We start from the raw sequence: 20437 nt of genomic DNA, 5'->3' as shown, positions 1-20437 counted from the left end.
ACTATTTCTAAAAAACTCTGGACCTGAAATCCGACCACCAGCTCGTAGATCCTGCATCTCAGGCCTTTCTCAAATTTCCTAGCCTTTCTTACTTCATTTGGAACCAGAAATGGAGCAAAACCCGACAACTCCACGAATTTAGCTGCATATTCTGCAACTGTCATGTCTCCTTGGGTCAGATTGGTGAATTCTTCAATCTTCTCCTCTTTAACAGATGAAGGAAAATACTTGTCAAAGAAAAGCTCCTTGAGCCTCTCCCAAGTGAGAGCTATCCCTCTGATCCTCCAGTAGCTTCGCAGAAAGCCACCAGCGCTTTGCTTCTCCTGTCATCTTGAATGCGGCATAACGGACCTTCTGCTCATCCGTGCAGTCGAGTACATCCATGATTTTCTCTATCTTTTGTACCAAATTCTCTGCTACCATAGGATCAGGTCCTCCTATAAAGGTTGGAGGGTTCATCCTCATAAATTCCTTGATACTGCAGCCCTATCCTGTAGGTGGACAATTTTGTTCCTTGGATTCCTTCTTCATTTCTGCTTTAACTTGACGGACGATACCTCACATAATCGGCTGTACCATACTTTATTTGAGACGTATGGTTACACTGTCTATACTATAACGCAACGGTGCCATGCTCTGTAAATTGTTGTATTCCATCGGGGGTATGATACTGTATAATAATATTTCTATATAAATTTAACTATTTTACCATGATTTTGTATTTCTATAATAACCATGATCCTGTATCAACTATATTGCCATGACGCTATAATAATTGTATATCTATATATCTGTATATTCATATATTCTGTAATTCTGTAACTGTAATTCTGTATTCTGTATATCATGGCTCTATATTTGGTATAATCTGTATTACTGTATATCATGGTTCTATATTCTGTATAATCTGTATTTCTGTATATCATGGTAAATAAAAACACTGTATAATCACTCTTAAAATATTGTACATTCATGCTCTGAGATTTACTACGAAATCATAATTCTATAAAATACTGTATAAACATGATTCTGTAAAATATTGTATAATCATATAAGCTGGATTTCTATGTAATTTTGTATAGTCGTAGCTCTATATATAAAACTGTATAAGCTGTGTTTCGTAATTCTGTAGGCTATATAATCATGCTTCTGTAAAACTGTATAACATATTCTATAATACTCTAGTATTTCTCATGCGACACAATTCAATAAAACTCTATACATATGTTATATAAAACTGCATAATTTTCATGCTTTGATCAAATAATATATTGTACTGATAAAATATCTAATAATGTAGTCATAACATGTATTTTCCTTACCTTGCTATCAAGTTTTAAATACTACTCATAATTTCACGCATGCGGTGTTCATAATTTTCAACTCCTTGAAATAACACTCATATAATATCCAGTCACACAACTACATTTACCATAATAATTATCACATTCTTATTTTACCCAACTCCACATATTCATCATTTATAAACTATAATTTACTAGAGTTCCTGAAAATATACCCGTTGGGGTCCTAAACTCATACCTGCAGGGTCCCAAAAATACCCTAATCCTGAAAACATAATACCCCAGTTTTATTCCACAAAACACCAGTATATTCCCATAATACACAGAATCTAAATTCAGATAAGCTTGGTAATACTAAAAATGCCCAAATAATCAACTTACCCTAGTTTTGGGATAGTACTTAAGTTGGCCAAACCAACAATCTACTCTAACATACTTGAAGAGAATCTTCCCAATAGTAACATGGCGGCTTCCGATCATCGAACCGGCAAGGAATGAAGCCAGAATCATAGAGAGAATGGGAGGAAAATGTATTTTAGAGAGAGAGAGAGAGAGAGCTGCATGAATTTCTCATTGGAAAATCAAGTTAGGCATATTTATAAACTGTGGATTCGTCGACGAGACACGTCACCTCATCGACAAATCCATGAAAAGAGTTTGTTGACGAACATCTCACCCTCGTCGACGAGTTTTAGGCTCTGAAAGCAGCCCTCTCGGTAAATTCTCGTCGATAAGACATGTGTCCACGTCGACGAGCCCAAGAAGGATGCTCGTCGACGACTGCTTTGCGTTCGTCAACGAGACCTTGTGAGTTGCTTTTTAAATTTCCTTTTCCTCTCTTTTCTTTTATTATTTATTTACTATAATTCTTCAAATTACTACATTCTCTCCTTCTTATAAAATTTCATCCTCAAAATTTGCTATCTGTATTGAACACATTCCATTGAGAAAAATGAGCTACTTATTTTATTAATTATTCTCATTTATGGAGGAGGAATATCATGGTTACATAAGCAATTCTGGGAGATTACAATTATACCCATAAAAGAAAAAAAATTCTCCCAAAACCAAAACACTACCTACCCTATAATTTAAAATACAATTATACATTCATCACTCTGTATTGATTAAAATAAAACTGTAATTATCTGAACCATACTGACTATTATTGTATCCCACTAAACAAGTGTGGGTATTTCTGTCTGATTTTCTCCTCAAGCTCCCACGAAGCTATCTCTATGACATGATTCCTCCACAAGACTTTTACTAACTAAATTTTCTTGGTACGCAATTCATGTTCCTTCCTGTCTAGGATCTGTACTGGTACTTTCTTATATGCCAGTGAATCTCTAAACTCTATCTCTGCATAATTGATCATGTGGGATGTGTCTGAGATGTATTTTCTCAGCATGAAAACATGAAATACGTTGTGTATTCTAGACAGAGATGGTGGTAGAGCTAGCTTGTAGGTAACTGACCCCACTCTTACAAGTATCTCAAATGGGCCAATGTACCTAGGCTCAGCTTACACTTTTTCCCAAATCTTATAACTCCTTTTAGTAGAGCTACCTTCAAAAATACTCGATCTCCCATATCAAACTCTAATTCTCAGCAGCGAGTATTCGCGTAACTTTTCTGCCGACTTTGAGCTGCACTGATTCTGTCTTTAATAAGCCGGACTTTATTGTATGCCTGTTGTACTAACTCTGGTCCCAATACTCGTCTTTCTCCCACTTCATCCTAGTATAATGGAGAACGACACCTCCTACCACATAAATCCTCATACGGTGTCATCCTAATGTTCTCCTGATAGATGTTATTGTATGCAAACTCGACCAGCAGAAAATATTGGGTCTAACTACCCCTGAAATCCAGCACGCACGCTCGCAGCATATCCTCAAGTATCTGAATCGTTCTCTCTGTTTGCCCATCTATCTGAGGATGAAAAGTGATGTTGAATGCTAATTGCAACCCCATAGCCTCTTGAAAGCCCCTCCAAAATTGTGAAATAAATCAGGGGTCTCAGTCTGAGACTATCGATATTGGCACACCATAAGAGTGCACTATCTCCTGAATGTATAACTTTGTCAGGCTGTCCATAGAATAGTTGACTTTAATAGGGATAAAATGAGTAGTCTTCGTCATCCAATCTACGACCACCCATATAGTATTTTGTCCTAGCCGCACTGGCAGTAGCCCTGACACAAAGTCCATGGAAACATGATCTCATTTCCACGAAAGGATGTAAAGTGGCTACAATTGCCCTACCGGACTCTGGTGCTCAGCCTTTATCTGTTGGCACGTTAAGCACTGTTTCATGAATTCAAAAATCTCTCTCTTTATGCCACTCCACTAGAAGGATTCCCATAGATCTCGATACATTTTTGTACTACCTAGATGCACAGTGTAAAGGGATCTATGATCCTCCTCTAAAATTGTCCTCTTGATGTCGGCGTCTGCAGGAACGCATAGTTTGGCACAGAACCTTAGAGCTCCATCATCTGAGATACTAAACTCTTCCTCTTGTCCATCTTGTACTTTATCCATCAGTTCTGCTAATTCTGGATCACTCCTATCGGCGGCTTTAATTCTTTCTTGCAAGGTAGGCTATACCACCAGGTTGGCAATGAATGCTTGGTGATCAACCTCTATCAGCTCCATGCCTAACTTCTCCAAATCCATCTGGATAGGGTGTTGAATCTCCACTGATGACAATACTGCTCCCACTGACTTTCGGTTTAGTGCATCAATTACCACATTTGCTTTCCCTAGGTGGTAGTTAATAGTGCAGTCATAATCTTTAATGAGTTCTAGCCATCTTCTTTGCCTCATATTTAGTTATTTCTGAGTAAAGAAATATTTTAAACTTTTGTGGTCCGTGAAGATTTCACATTTCCCACCATAAAGATAGTGTCTCCAGATCTTGAGGGCATACACTACTACAACTATCTCTAAATCATGCACAAGATAGTTCTTCTCATATTCTTTAAGTTTCCTGAATGCATAAGCACTAACTCTCCCATGTTGCATCAATACGCACCCGAGCTCCCTCTGAGACGTATCATTGTAAATAACAAATCCATCCTCTCCCGATGAAATAGCCAACACCGGGGCAGTAACCAACCTCTATTTCAATACTTGAAAGCTCTGCTCACATTCATCAGACCATTCAAACCTTGCATTCTTTCTCGTGAGTCGTGTCAAGGGACCTGAGAGTCTAGAAAACCCATCCATAAAGCGCCAATAATACCCTGCCAGTTCTAGAAAACTCCTGATTTCTTGAACATTTCTCGGCCTCGACCAATCTATCACAGTCTCTATCTTGCCTGGGTCAACTGTTATACCATTCATGGATATCACGTGCCCTAGAAAAACGATTTGCTTATGCCAGTTCACATTTCTTGAGCTTCGCGTGCAACTTTCTTTCCCTCAATACATGTAATACCAGCTTCAGATGATGTTCATGCTCCTCAACACTTTTTGAATATACCAATATATCATCTATAAATACCACAACGAATTGGTCCAGATACTGATGGAACACCCGATTCATCAAGTTCATAAACGCTGCCGGTGCATTCATTAGGCCAAACGGTATAACAAGAAACTCATAATGCCCATAACGGGTCCTGAAAGCTATCTTCGGAATGTCCTCTGCTTTAACTCTCACCTGGTGATAACCTGACTAGAGATCATTCTTGGAGTAGACTTGAGTCCCCTGGAGCTGATCAAATAAATCATCGATTCTGGGAAGAGGATATTTATTCTTTATCGTCACTTTGTTTATTTCTCTGTAATAAATGCACATTCTCATGGTCTCATCTTTCTTATTTATGAATAAAACCGGTGCTCCCCAAGGCAACACGCTAGGCCTGATAAAACCTTTTTCTAGCAGCTCCTTCAACCGATCTTTTAACTCTTTTAATTTTATTGGAGCCATTCTGTAAGGTGCTTTAGATATTGGTGTCATCCCTGAAAATAAATCAATTGCAAAATTTTATCTCTCGATCAGGAGGCAAGTCAGGTAACTCCTCCGAAAAAACATCTAGAAATTCTCTAACCACTGAAATATCAGTAAGCTTTAGTTCTCCCTCTAATCTCTCCTTTACATAAGCTAAGAATCCCTGACAACCGTTCTGAAGCAGCATCCTCACCTGTAAAGCTGATACTAATTGTGGTAGGGCACGCATGCGCGATCCTACGAATTTAAATTTCTGCTCTCCCGGGGGTCTGAAAACCACTTCTTTCTGATGACAGTCAATGCTGGCATGATTAGCGGCCAACCAATTCATAACCAATATCACGTCAAACCCCTGCAGGTCTAATACCACGAGATCAGCTAGTAGCACTTTCCCATGAATGGCCACTGGAAAATTCCTAAGTATTTTCCTACATCTCACTGTAGATCCAGTCGGCGTGGCAATAGACAACTCTACATCTAATAGTTGTGTTTTAATCTCAGATAATTTAGCATAACCCGATGATACAAATGAATGGGTGGCACATGTGTCAAAAAAACAACAACTTTATATGATAAAGTGATAAAAGTACCTGTCACGACGTCTACGGTAGTCTCTGCATTTCCCGCGTCAATGCATAAACCTTCGCTGGGGCTACATTCCTTTGCTGGCTGCCACCCTTAGGTGCTTGGTTATGTCTTTGGATTTTTCTAGGGACTGGTGCTATGTTCAATGACCACTGACACTCCCATGCTATGTGTCTAGGTCTTCCACAACTATAGCAAACATTACTCCCCAACTAGCATGCTTCTGTATGCCTCCTACCACAAACGGAGCAAATAGGGTATGCCTGCTCACCCCGATACCCGTGATCTCCTCCCTCCTATCTCTGAACTTTGCCAGATCTATCTCCCCTCCAAAGGCCTCATCTAGAACTCATCTGAAATCCCAAAGATGCAGGCCTCTTTCTCTAACTCGAGGTCCCCATATCCTTCTAGCTCGGTGCTCCTACATCTTTTTGTTCGCTCTCCTCTGCCATAGTGGCCCTATCAACCAGCTCAGAGAAATCCTGCAGCTTTAAAATCACCACTTGTTTATAAATATCCTGTCTTAGACCCCTCTCAAACATCCTAGACTTTTTCACTTCATCTGGAACAATATAAGGGGCGAAGCGCGACAACTAAATAAACTTCATTTCGTACTGTTGGACTGTAAGATTTCCCTGAGTCAATCCCAAAAATTCTGCTACCTTCGCCTCCCTGATGGTGGCAAGAAAATAATGATCAAAGAAAATTTCTTTAAATCGGCACCAAGTCATAGCTACTAGTACCTGTCTCTATCCCTCCGGTAATCTCAAAGTCGTCCACCACCTTTTGACCTCACTTGTAAGTTTATAGGTAGCATAAAGAACCCACTGCTCGTTAGTGCAATGGAGGACCATCAGTATTTTCTCGATCTCCTGCATCCAATTTTCAGCCACTACAGGATCAGCTCCTCCTGAAAAGGCCGGAGGATTCATCTTCGTGAACTTTTCAATAGTACAACCTCGTTCTATTGATGGTCCTCCCTACTCTCTAGAGCTACGTGCAATCTAAGTCATAACCTGTTGAGCCACACTATGTAATACTGCATCTGAATCTCCACCACCTACACTAGAGGGGCCTGCCCCATCATCCCCATTAGCATGAGTGCTACTTCCTTCAGGGTCCATCCTGAAAAGGAAAATAAACCTAATTTGAGGGCCCTGTCTGTATAACATAACTAACATATTCATCTACTTGAAATCTCATATCTCCAATTAATCTATCATTTTTATTCTCAATTTAAGATTCAGTCCAGTAATTAAAAAAAACAACCCGACCATAGTTTACTATGGCTTTCTTGAAATCGTCACCCCTAGGAAAAACACAGAAACCACAACGGTAATTCTGCTTCCTGATCACCAAACCAAACCCTAAACACTTATTTTATTTCCCAACATTAACTCACTAAATTCCTGATCCATTCCTAGACTTTGGTATTGTTTTCGTTGCACTCTATAGTCTACAGAACCTAGCAACCTAGGCTCTGATACCAAATTGTAACGACTTGAAATTTCTATCCATTTTTTTCCTTCTCTATATTAATAAATGAGCTCTGAAACCTTGCATGAGCATAGCTGACGTCATCACGACCCGAAGTGGGACCGTGGTATCCTATGCATTTCATATAACACTTAAGTAGTAGAAGTGCATACAAATCCAACATATACCAACATACAAAACCAGAGTACTACATATCTAGTCGTACCAATACACACACATACACAACACTTACTAAATGTCACAAAAATATTGTGGGCTCCACAGACCAGCCCAAAACTCACCCCAAAACTACGTCGACTCCACACCACCTCTACCTCTGAACCAACCTTGCTTGTCTCTCTGGATTATCTAAAATGTTTAATAATGTTGGGGTGAGACACCTCTCAATAAGGAGAAACATGTTATCACCAGTGTGTGGCATATGAAATAGTTGGCAACATATCATTTAATTACAATTGTATACGATATGCATCAAGAAAAACATCTATATAATAACACATGCTTATATCATATAAAATATGAAAATTTCTGAGCTATCTATTCCAAAGTACTTCTATCTATAATACATAATTTTTTCTTTTTGTGTGTACAATACATAACTATATATCTGTAAACTTCCCACTGGATGGCTATATGTCATGACTTACCCCCTCATGACTAGGTTGTGCGGTCCAAAGATGGGGCTAAACACTGGTTGGTCCTCCAGTGCTAGCCTAACTGTATGCATGTCTAGATGCCTATAGCACAAAAGGCCTGCTCCACCTGGTCCAGACGCTAAGGAGCCCACAACTCTACACAAGGGCACAATTGGCTGTACCATACTCTATTTGAGATGTATGGTTGCACTGTCTATGCTGTAACGCAATGGTATCATGCTCTACAAACTTTTGTATTCCATTGGGGTCTAATACTGTATAATAATATTTCTATATCAATCTAGCTATTTTACCATGATTCTATAATTCTGTAATAACCATAATTCTGTATCAACTATATAGCCATGACACTATAATAACTGTATATCTGTATATCTATATATTCTGTAATTATATAACTGTAATTCTGTATTTTGTATGTCATGGCTCTATATTCAGTATAATCTGTATTTCTGTATATCATGATTCTATATTCTGTATAATATATATTTCTGTATATCATGGTAAATAAAAACATTGTATAATCACTTTGTAAAATACTGTACATTCATGCTCTGAGATTTACTACAAAATCATAATTCTATAAAATACTGTATAAGCGTGATTCTGTAAAATATTGTATAATCATATAAGCTGTATTTCTGTGTAATTCTGTATAGTCGTAGCTCTGTATATAAAACTATATAGGCTGTGTTTCGTAATTCTGTAGTCTATATAATCATGCTTCTATAAAATTGTATAACATATTCTATAATATTCTAGTATTTCTCATGTCACACAATTCAATAAAACTCACATATGTTCTATAAAATTGTATAATTTTCATGCTCTAATTAAATACTATATCATACTGATAAAATGTCTAATGCTGGCATAACATGTATTCCCCTTACCTGGCTATCAAGCTTTAAATACTACTCAATTTCACATATGCAACGTTCATAATTTTTAACTCCCTAAAATAACACCCATATAATATCTAGTCACACAAGTGAATTTACATTAATAATTATCACATTCTTATTTTCCCCAACTCCACATATTCATCATTTCTAAACTATAATTTACTAGAGTTCCTGGAAATATACCCGCTAGGGTCCTTTACCCATACTTGCAGGGTCCCAAAAACACCCTAATCCTAAAAACACAATACCTCGATTTTACTCCACAAAACACCAGTATATTCCCATACAACATAGAATTTAAATTTAGATAAGTTTGGTAATACTGAAAAAGCCCAAATAATCAACTTACTATCTGGTTTTGGGATGGTGCCCAAGTTGGCCAAACCAACAATCTACTCTAGCAGACTTGAAGAGAATCTTCCCAAGAATAGAATGGCGGCTTCCGATCGTTGAACCGAAGAGGAACGAAGCCGGAATCATAGAGAGAAGGGGAGGAAAACGTATTCGAGAGAGAGAGATAGAGAGAGCTGCATGAATTTCTCATTGGAAAATCGAGTTAGGCCTATTTATAAACTACGGATTCGTCAATGAGACATGTCACCTCATCGATGAGTCCATGAAAGGAGTTCATTGACAAAAATCTTACCGTCGTCGATGAATTTCAAGCTCTGAAAACAGCCCTCTCGGTAAATTCTCGTTGACGAGCACCCTGTGTTCGTCGACGAGACCTTGTGAGTCCCTTTTTAAATTTCCTTTTCCTCTCTTTTCTTTTATTATTTATTTACTATAATTCTTCGGGTTACTACAATTATATATGTTATTATGTGGAAAAATATATATATGGAAAAATAGGCAAGTCGTTACAGTTTGGTATCAGAGCTTAGATTGTTAGGTTCTGTAGATTTTAGAGTACAACGGAAACAATACCAAAGTATAGGAAAAATTATTTGAGGTTTTGTTCTACAGTTGGAGGTAGGACTTCCATGGTGGTTTCTGTGTCTTTCCTAAGGTGACGATTTCAAGAAAGTCATAGTAAACTATTGTCGAGTTTTGTTTCTAAAGTGTGAGACTAAATCTTGAATTAAGATAAGGATGTCAAGATAGAAGGGATACTAAGAGTTTTGGTTAGATACGTAAATTATAAGGGTAGGGTCCCTAAGTCATGATTATTGTCTTTTCAAGATGGACCTAGGTAGTGAGGGTGTAGGGCCCTCAGGTGCAGGCAGGGCTGATTCAGATGCAGTATTACACAGTGTGACTCAACAGGTCATGACTGAGATCGCACAGAGCACCAGAGAGTAGGGAGGCCCGTTTGCAGGCCCTGAGTATACGATAGAGAAATTCACCAAGATGAAACCTCCTACATTTTCAGGAGGATTTGATCCTGCAATCGCCGAAAAATGGATGTAGGAAATAGAGAAAGTATTGGTGGTACTATAGTGCACTGAAGAGCAGAAGGTCTTATTTGTCACCTATAAACTAACAAGAGAGGCTGAAAGATGGTGGACTGCGGTGAAACTATTGGAGGAACAGAGGGCGGTGCCTATAGCTATGACCTGGTGTCGTTTTAAAGATTTGTTCTTTGATAGATATTTTTTTGCCACTATTAGGGAGGCTAAAGTGGAGGAGTTCCTAAATTTGAAGCAGGGATAGCAAACAGCCCTGCAGTACGTGGCGAGGTTTATAGAGTTGTCCCACTTCACCCCGTACATCATACTTGATGAGGCAAAGAAGTTGAGGCAGTTTGAAAGAGGTTTAAGGCGAGAAATATACAAACAGGTAGCGGTGTTGAAAATGCTGGACTTTATTGAATTGGTGGATAGAGTAGTTGTGGCTGAGGCTGGTGAGCGGATAGGTGCAGGGACAGAAGAAGAGGTCCACGCCTTCAGGCTTTCAGCAGGGATCTAGGAGAGGCCAATGGAGGAGAGGAAATTATGGTAGACGACAGAGGCAAGAGATTGGGAGTCGTGAGGTTCATGGAGTACAGACCTATCCTTTATGTCAGACATGTGGAAAAAGACATTTTGGAGAGTGTTAATCAAGGAGAAGCGTCTGCTATCGCTGTGGTAGATCGGGACATTTGGTGCGAGATTGCCGTACACCACCTGGTACCACACCTACTCCAGGGCCACACTGAGGAGGTTATCAGGTGCCTCGTGGTGGTCAGAAGAGGAATGTAGCCCCTATAAGGGTTTATGCTTTGATGCCAGGAAACGCAGAGGCCACAAACAACATCGTTACTGGTACCCTTACTGCTTTATCATATCAAGTTATTATTTTATTTGATACAAGTGCCACCCACTCTTTTGTGTCTGCGGAATACGTTAAATTGTCTAGTGTTGAGACACAGTTACTAGATATTGAATTGTCAGTAGCAACATCGACAAGGTCAGTGGTGAGGTGTTGTAGGGTGCTCAGGGGCTACCCAGTAGAAATTCAGGGGAGTGTAGTATAAGCTGACCTAATTGTGCTAGATTTGCATGGATTCAATGTAATACTAGGTATGGACTGGCTAGCTACTAACTATTCTAGTATCGACTGTCATCTGAAAGAGGTGATTTTCAAACCACCAGGAAAACTAGAATTTGGATTTATGGGGTTACGGGTGCATTCCCCGCCTGAGTTAGTGTCAGCTATTCAGGCGAGAAGACTACTTTTAGACGGATGTCAAGGGTTTGTAACCTACGTAAAGGAGGTGTGAGGAAATAAATTGAAGCTTATTAGTACACCAATGGTTAAAGAGTTTCTAGACGTTTTTCCAGGGGAATTACCTAGGTTGCCTCTCGACCGTGAGATAGATTTTACTATCGACTTACTTTCAGGGACGACGCTGATTTCTAAAGCTTCTTATCGAATAAATCCACCAGAATTGGGAGAATTAAAGGATCAGTTGTAGGATTTATTGAATAACGGGTTTATTAGACCCAATGTGTCGCCCTGGGGAGCTCCAATTTTATTTGTGAAGAAGAAAGATGATTCTATGAGGATGTGCATAGATTACAGAGAAATAAACAAAGTAACAATTCAGAATAGGTATCCTCTACCCCATATAGATAACTTATTTGATTAGCTTCAAGGTACATGGGTCTATTCCAAGATCGACCTTAGGTTAGGTTATCACCACGTGAAAGTTAAAGTAGAAGACGTTTCAAAGACAGCTTTCAAGACTAGGTATGGGCATTATGAATTTCTAGTTATGTCATTTGGTCTAACGAATGCTCCTCCTGTATTCATGGATTTGATGAATAGAATTTTCTACCAGTATTTAGACCAGTTTGTTGTAATTTTCATTGATGACATATTAGTCTACTCAAAGAGTTTTGAGGAGCATGAGACGCACCTAAGGCTAGTACTTTAGATGCTCAGGGAAAAGAAATTATATGCCAAGTTTAGAAAATGTGAATTCTGGTTAGAGAAAGTTGCATTTCTGGGGTATGTTATATCAAGTGATGGAATTTCAGTAGATCCCAGTAAGATAGAGGCAGTAGTGAATTGGATCAAGCCGAGAAATGTTCAGGAAATCAGGAGTTTCTTGGGACTGGCGAGATATTACCGACTGTTTGTAGAAGGATTTTCAGTATTTTCAAAGCATTTGAAGTAACTAACCAGAAAGAATGTCAGGTTTGAATGGGACGACAGTTGTGAGTAGAGCTTCCAGGAATTGAAGCAGAGGCTCATCATAGCACCGGTATTGACTATTCCATCGAGAGGTGATGGTTACGTGATCTACTGTGACGCGTCTTTGAGGGGGCTTAGAAGCGTATTGATGCAGTAGGGTAGAGTGGTAGCATATGCTTTTAGACAATTGAAAGAATATGAAAAGAATTATCCCACCCATGATCTTGAATTGGCTACAGTGGTTCATGCATTGAAAATGTGGAGGCATTATCTGTACAGAGAGAGATGTGAAATATTTTCCGACCATAAAAGTTTAAAGTATTTCTTCCATACCAGGCTGTACATGCCTGCAGATGTGGATATCAGAAGGATGATCCTTGAGAAGGCTTACAGATCCTTATACACAGTTCATCCAGGCAGCACTAAAATGTATAAGGATCTACAAGAGTCTTTCTGGTGGAGCGGCATGAAGAGAGAGATTGCTGAGTTTGTGCAGCAGTGCTTGACATGCCAGCAGGTAAAGGCTAAGCACCAAAGGCCGGCGGGCCAGCTACAGCCACTTTACATCCTGAAATGGAAGTGAGATCACATTTCTATGGATTTTGTGATGGGTTTACCACCAGTGCGGCAAGGACAAAATGTTATTTGGGTGGTTGTAGATCGACTGACGAAGATCGCTCACTTTATCCCTATCAAAGTCAACTACTCCATGGACAGACTTGCAGAAATATATATTCAAGAGATAGTACTATCATATGGTGTGCTAGTGTCTATAGTATCAGACCGAGACCCACGTTTCATGTCACCATTTTGGAGGAGTCTGCAGGAGGTTCTGGGGTCTCAGTTGTCATTCAACACGACGTTTCATCCGCAGACGTATGGGTAGTCAAAGAAGATGATTCAGATATTAGAAGATATGTTGCGGGCATGGGTGCTGGATTTTGGGGGTAGTTGGACCCAATATATGCCGCTAGTAGAGTTTGCATATAATAACAACTATCAAACCAGCATCGGCATAGGTCCTTACGAGGTGCTAAATGGTAAGAGGTGTTGTTCTCCTTTATATTGGGATGAGATAGGTGACAGGCGAGTTTTGGGACTAGAAATAGCGCAGCAGGTGTACGATAAATTCTGACTTATTAGAGATAGAATCAGTACAACTCAGAGTCGGCAGAAAAGTTACACAGATAATCACTACCAAAAATTGGAACTCGAAGTGGGAGACCATGTATTTCTAAAAATAGCGCCATTGAAAGGTACTATGAGGTTTAAGAGGAAAGGTAAACTGAACCTAAGTTTATTGGCCTATTCGAGATACTTGAGAGAGTAGGGTCAATTGCCTACTAGCTAGCTTTACCACCAATTTTATCTAGGATACATGACGTATTTCATATTTCTATGCTAAGGAAATACGTCCCAGATCCCTTCCATGTGGTTACTTATGCAGAGACAGAACTCAGAGATTTACTGATTTATGAGGAGATACCAGTGCAGATCTTAGACAAGAAAGAACATGTATTGCGTAATAAAAGAATTTCATTTGTGAAAGTCCTGTGGAGGAATCATGCAGTGGAAGAAGTTTCATGAGAGCTTGAGGAAGAAATATGACAGAAATACCTGCACGTATTTAGTGAGAACCAACGGTAATCAGAAAAAGATGAAGGTAAGTATGTTAAGTTTCTTTTATGCAGGTTATTTAGTATATGTGATCATTTTCTAATAGTAGGTAGTATTTTGGTTTGGGAGAATAAACCTCCTTGTCATTTTCAAAGTTCTTGACAAGCTTTTCTTTTTCTATGTCACGCTCTAAACCTGCCAAGTGTGGCTCGGGGTGTGATGTGATCCAATCACCTATGTCTGATACCATAACCTCAACCACACAGTGGAAAAATAAATAAACATCCTCAATAACATACCAAAATTCTATATAAACATCCCAAAAAGGAACTTCCCAACATCTATTATCCATATATACATCTCAGAAAACAAAAAAAAAAAAAAAAACATAAAGCCAAAAATACATCCAAGATCTGTACCCTCTCACAAAAATGCTATGCCGACAAACTCAGCCCCAAGCTCGCTAAGGTCGATCACGCGGAGGTCCTGAAAAAGAGGAATTGTATAACGGGTGAGACACATCTCAGTAAAACGGAATAGATTAATACTAGTGTGTGGCTATCATGAGTTTAGTGTACGTAAAATATCATCAGTTATTAATTAACCACAGTTATAAAATCATTCTTAGTCCATACTCACACACACAAACACACACACACACATAATTATTTATAAGTGAAAGTTCCCGAGGATAGGGAAGATTACACGTCTATACATGTAATTTCCCTCTGTTTTAATACCATTACAACTACCTAGACACTCACTTTACTTAGTAAGCTCTCAGGGTTATGTTTATAAGCGAAGTCTCTGAGAATAGGGAATATTACACACCCATACATGTAACTTCCTTTTGCTTTGGTACCTGACTGTAATTACCAGGGCACTCTCCTTTCTCAGCAAGCCCTTCGGCGGAGAATTTACTTCACCCTAAATACTTATAATACTACTATATTTAATACATTTAATACTTTGTTACTTTACTCTGTATGCTGTTATCTCTATAAAACCCCAACTCTTCATAATCTCCATCTTTCATATATTACCCGGCTCTTTATATGCTCAGTTTTCATATACTCTACTCTGTTCTCTTATCGCATACTCTATTTTCAAATTTCACATCCTCTGTCTTCATATATTCTGTATTCATATATACTGCTATGTATTTACATGCACTGTTCTATTATACTCGAGTTAAATCTACAGATATGAATTTAGAACTCACTGTTAGATGGATAAAAACCAACATGTTTCCCCCCATGATGGGTTGTGCGGCCCGTAAGCTGGACTTAACCCTAGTCCACCCACCAGAGTTAAATCAATTGCTAACTCTTTAGTATGCTAGTCCGATTGGCTTTCCTATGCTGGTTTAGAATGGAGGGGGAACACTACCTTTCACAGCTCAATTGACTATTCAATACCAATACTCTCTCTAAGACGTATGGTTGCACTAAGCTCTCCATAACTTTGGCAACGGTACCGTGCATACTATGGTCCACTAGAGTTCTCAAACCATACAATGCAATTTAACATTAATATTCTGCTTTGAATAAACAATTCCAAATATAATATAATCCCAACACATTTCAGTATTTTCACATGTTATACATATTTCATAATTCAACATAGTATTTTCATTTTTCCTCATGCCACACAATTTGAATAATACACATATTTATATAACTACTGAAATAATTAGTCAATCCATGTTCATTATCAGCTTTACTAAAAATATAGGTTAAATTATCTCCACAATTTATTATATACTCAAAATAAGCGTTAATAAGCGAAATGGAGATAATTAACCCTACTCGCCTTGACCAATTATTAGAAAACGTAAAACAATTCCAACCAATCATTTCAACCAGTCAATTAATCCAGAAATTCCATTACTTAAATCCTGTAGCCTTTTCTTTATTTTAATCGGTTCATTTTTGAAAATAATAGCTATTAACACAACCCTAAGCTTAAAAACCTCAATTTGAAGGGTTTGCTTTCAAAACTTGCATGATAATCATATACATACACATATAATTTTCATTTTAACCAGTAGAATTTATAAAAAAAATTAGCTTAATCTATTCCCCTTACCTAGTTTCCTGAAGCTACGCCTGCAAGAATCCCAACATTGTGCCTGCAGCGCTCACACGAACCTTGAATTCGTAAATCCTAATTTAATCAGTTCAATCCTAGGTAAAATACTATTTTAACATTTCCTAGGCCCATAAACTCCAAATAAATAATTTGTTGACTCTATGAGTCCAATCCTGTTTTAATAATGACAAATCACTTGGTCTTTGACTCGAGTATTGAGATTATAAGTAGGAACATTATTTAGCATGCATGGAAGGTGAGGAAGTCATGGAAGCCACAAGAATTAAAGCATATACAACCTGGCACAATCCATGGAACTAAAAAAATAGAAGAATGAAGATGCAAGCATCAAGTTCAAGATCATCATGGGAATAGGTATTTAAAATTGATTGTATTTGCATATTTTATATAATATAGCTAGAAGCTCAAAATATACCCTAGATTGACTTTAGGACACATGCATCTCATGAAAAATATTCTAGGGTTAAACATGGACTTAGAGACCTTATTTCAAAACTCGAAAAATGTTTTATAAGACATCAAAGCAAGAGTGCAAAGATGATTTTTAAAAACCAAAATGAAAATTCATAAGTTGGTCTGCCTATACGACTAAGGTGTATCCTCAGAAGTTGGAAGATGCACGCTCAAACAACTAAAGTTTTACTTCAAACGTTTGAAGTATTTATTCAAATTTAAATTATATTTACTTTTCATTGCAAGTGGTTAAGCATATACGAAATACGTTAAAGGTTCACAATCTCATGAAATTTTTTGTACATGTATTAATAAAGCTGAGCTTGTTGGTTACATTGATAATGATTGAGTTAGAACTCTAAAACCCAAATGAGTACTTCAGGTTATGCCTTTCATCTTGCTACCAAAATTTTTTCTTAGTCTTGAAGGAAAGAAACAAGTAGTTGCTCTTTCTATGGCCGAGGCATAGTATGTTACAATTATTAGTAGTGCTACTCAAATAGTTTGGTTGCAAGGGATATTTGGTGTCTTACAACATCAACAAGATAGTCCTACAATTTTTTTTTTGGGTAGTAGATATACTATTATTTTGACGAAGGATCCATTTTTTCATGGTAGAAGCAAGCTTATTGACATAGAATTCCGATATCCAGGACTTGGTGCATGATAAATAAATTATAATTGTATTTTATTTGTCTGAGCATCAAATTGTGGGCATTTTTATGAAACCCCTCAAAATGAATGCTTTTCTAAAATTTAAATGATTAACGAGTATGATCATTTCTGAATAACTTGGTTTAAGCAAGACTATGTAGGAAATAAACCAAGTTTTTTATAATTTATTATATGAGTTTTCATATTTAGTCTTGTGTATAAGAAATTCTAGAAGAATTACCAATGTAGAGCCATTACCGTCCTCATTCGACATCCCCTCGTTACTGCTTCCTTCGGCATTCGTATTATTATCCTTGGGATCCATCCTGGAGAGATAGCCAAGATGATTTTAGAATTTTAATATCCTACATGTCTAGTGCTATTATAATACTAAAAGACTCACTTTAGTAAATTTTAAATACCAGCCTAAATCATGTCCCCTAAATCACAACATATTTTACCAATTTCTTATTCCCGTTCTAGTTTTCAAGTTCCTACTCCTTCGCTCGGAAACAAAATCGTTGATAGATTGTTGTGGTTTTCAGAACCCATCGACTGATTCAGAAAATCACATAAGTCCGTCAAGGTATTCTACCTCCAGGCTTACGAAACAAACTCAAAATTCCTATTCTACCAATTCCTATCCTTGTACTAATTTAAACATATACTCTGGTAATATCATTTGACATATTCTACAGAATCTAGCAACCTAAGTGCTCTGATACAACTTGTAGTGCCCCGATCCCGAGAGTGGGCTTGGGGTGTTATTTGTGAATAAAAGTACTGAAATAAATTCTCTGATACCATAATACTACCACCTGCCCTAACAAGGGAAAATCAGGTGGTTCTGCTATAACTGAAAATAAAACCATACAGGGGAAGAAAAACACCTCAATCACATTACTAGAGTTTTAACTGTCCTCGAATACACATAAAACTACCTATCAATATTTTACAACCCAAAAATAACAAGCATAATAGCTGGTGGCTCGCCAACTCTGTCTACCACTCCCAAAAGTCTAATCCCAGCCCTGTAGTAAGTTAGGTACGGTTCCTTATAGGACCAGAAAAATGAGATGGATAATGAGGTGGGACACTTCTCAGTAAGGCGGATTAGGTTATTATCAATGTGTGGCTAGCATGAGTTTTCGTGTGAACATAGTATTTTCATTATTTAACTGCATCTGAAATGGTATTTTAAAATTGTCCTAGAATATTGAAAATACATTTAATTTATGAATAATATACCATTGGCTCAATATAACCCATTTATAGTAAATTTGCCCATATATGCATAAAAGAAATCACCCTATACTGCTAAAGTAGCATCGCCATGCTTTCCCATCGACATGCTTCACCCCACGACGGGTTGTGTGGCCCGGAGACTGAACAAGCATATGGCCGACCGATCGAAGAATTAGTTCAGTCTACTGAAGATTTATTTGTTGAAACTCAGAATAGGTAGAACACCCTCAGAAGACTAAACCTTTAGTTCAGTTGTCTGAGCTAGGACTTTAGAAGACTGAACCTATAGTTCAATCATTGACCCTGTGTCCAGACTATAATTTTCATTACTTTATGGAACATCAAAAGACTAAACTTGATGGCTCAGTCGACTAACCATGCAGAGATTTTAAATTTTGAACTTCAACGGGAAACTTCAAAAATTGTGGGATATTTCAAGTATCTAGGGCAACAAGGAAACTCATTCTAAAAATTCTATAAATACTCCCAAAAAACCTAAAAACACAAGAAGCAAGAGTTTTAGAGAGATATTCACACATCTTGTGCTACGTGTGCATACCAAGACTTTGCCAATATTCTACTGATTTCATACTCTTTAGGCAAATCATCTCAACTTTTCAAAGGGATTTTATTTACACATCTTGAAAGCAAGCTTTGGTTATTGAGGTTTGGTAAACAAGGGATTGATTTGTGTTTTTGATATATAGATATCTTGAAGATTTTTCATATCTTATACTCATACATTTATTATTCTTATTGAGAAGAAAAATCCTTGTGTTGTTACATAAAAATTTATTTGTGAAAGGATTTTCTAAACATTGAATATTTGTTGATATTCAAGTTCCTATTTTCATTCAAAGACTCGATATTTGGTTATTGCGAAATCTACTTGATTGGAAAGTCTAAAGGCTCTAAATATATATTTGTGAGAAATATATTGTGAAAAGGTTTGTTTAAATCTTTGCATTATTCAAAGTCACTTATTTTAGTCAAAGATTTAATCTTACAAATTATTGGATAGCAAGAACATATATCTAAGCACTATTTAATAATATTTTAAAGGATCTTATTTTCAGTTTTTGCATAAAGTCTATTGTACTATTGTACTCACTAGCTTGGTTAGAAGTAATATTGAGTTTTGCAGAATTGTAATTCTATATAGTAATCATGGTTCGGGCTGTGAACCGGGTTTGAGGAGAAAGTTGTATTTCTTGTAAGCAGCGGAGTAGGAGGAAGTTGTACCTTTTGTAAGCAACGGATTGTAAGGGAAGCTCCATCCCGATTAAAGGAGCAGGGATTTAGTGAAATCTTTGTGTAGGTTGCTCAAGTAGGCGGGGTTGGCTGAACCTCATAAAATCGTGTTTGCATCTCTCTTACCCTTAACTCATTTTTAATTTCCGCACTGTATTTAAATTACTTGTGCATTGTGTATGTGTTGAACACTTGTTACATTTTGTAAGTAACTGGGTAAAAGTGTATGCTTGGCAAAGACACATATTAGATTGATTCATTATGAAACATTAACCTTGTTATTAGGTAATTTGAAAGTTTGTAATTGAAGGTTTTTTGAAATTAGATCTTAAAGGTCATAATCTTTTAAAAATAACCAATTCACCCCTCCTCTCGGGATAACACCATAATTCACATAATTAAACTACCAAAATCATCAAATTTTTTTAACTTCCTAAATCTTACCTTAGCCTTGGGGTGGTGCCTAGAAAGCCCAATTCAAAAATTCGCTCTAGTTAAATTGACGAGAATCAACGCTAGGCCCTAGAAATGGCATCTGATTGTCAATTAGGATGAAGATTTGAGAGAAATTGAGGAGAA

This window comes from Malania oleifera, chromosome 4 (assembly GCF_029873635.1).
Source record: "Malania oleifera isolate guangnan ecotype guangnan chromosome 4, ASM2987363v1, whole genome shotgun sequence".
In the NCBI taxonomy this organism is placed as follows: Eukaryota; Viridiplantae; Streptophyta; class Magnoliopsida; order Santalales; family Ximeniaceae; genus Malania; species Malania oleifera.
This window is presented reverse-complemented; position numbering follows the sequence as displayed.